This window comes from Echinops telfairi, unplaced genomic scaffold (genome assembly GCF_000313985.2).
Source record: "Echinops telfairi isolate 266 unplaced genomic scaffold, ASM31398v2 ScPeMD7_7424;HRSCAF=8462, whole genome shotgun sequence".
In the NCBI taxonomy this organism is placed as follows: domain Eukaryota; kingdom Metazoa; phylum Chordata; class Mammalia; order Afrosoricida; family Tenrecidae; genus Echinops; species Echinops telfairi.
Window position 1 is genome coordinate 48,482,668 of NW_022111324.1, and position 1,133 is coordinate 48,483,800.

Sequence of the window (1,133 nt, forward strand, 5' to 3'; positions counted from 1 at the left end):
GGCCAAGAAGGGGGAGTCCAAGCCCCAAGATAGATTCTGTGGGTGCAGTCCTGTCCTGCAGCCCTGACTTGTCCACTTGCAACAAGAGGCCTGGGGCCCCAAGGGAGCAGTGTTCACACTGAGGGTACAATTTGCCAGCCCCGCCCGGCCATCTGTGACCAGTGTGGACAGCCGCCCAATCGATTCCACCCGCAGGGCGGAGCTCCCTGAGAAATAGGGAGGAAGGGGCGGAGCCCCGGGAAATCACCCAGAAGCCTCTTCCAGTATTTGCAAATTGGGCTCCACCTCTGAGACAGACTCGCCAGTGTCACCTGGTGGCCGGTCGAGGGCACAGCAGGCTCAGTTTCCCCCCTCCCCTTCTTTGGGGGTGAATTTCCAAGGTCCCAGAACTGCCATCAGGCGGTGAGGGAGAGTAGCGGTGGCCACCTGCATGCTTTCTCCCTCCTCTGGTGCTCCAGGGCACGGGTACTGAGATCCGGAGTCTCAACACACAGCAGTGTAAAGGGGAAGACACTCTAAACACCCATCTAAACGTTTTTCTCCATTTTGCCTTGGTGCCTGCCTGGCTCTCCGCTCTCACCTCTGTCAATCAGGCGGGTGGGTAGGATGTCCCTCTGAGGCGCCTCAGTGCGCATGTTCAAGTCCATGGCTCCCCCTGCAACCGCTCCTCTCCTGCAGGATCAGTCACAGACAGCACCTCCTTTCTTGGGGCAATTTATTCCCTGTGTGGACTGCCCCCCTCCCCCAAAGGCTCTCCCACCCCCTGGCTTGGCCCGGTGAGCAGTTTGGCAGGTTTCCCAGCGGCTGCCTCGCCTTCCCCTTCTCCCTCCACGGCCCGCTGTGCGTGTACCCAGTAAGGTGGATGCTCTGGAAAGGAGGGGGACCCGGAGCTTACTTAGGCAGAGTTTTTCAAGATATTGGGTTAAGGTAGGTCCCTAGCTTCAAGAAGTCCCCGTTATACCCCCCACCTTTCCCCTCTACTCATTTACAGCACGCAGGACCATTTCTTCAGAATCCCCTTCCCCCAGTGCCTCCTCCATCCTCCCTGCCTCTGGTTTCTCCACGGTTTCTCCTGCTTAAAGTCGGTCTACTTGTGGCTGTAAGCAGTCTGGTGCTATGGCCTGGATAAGCCC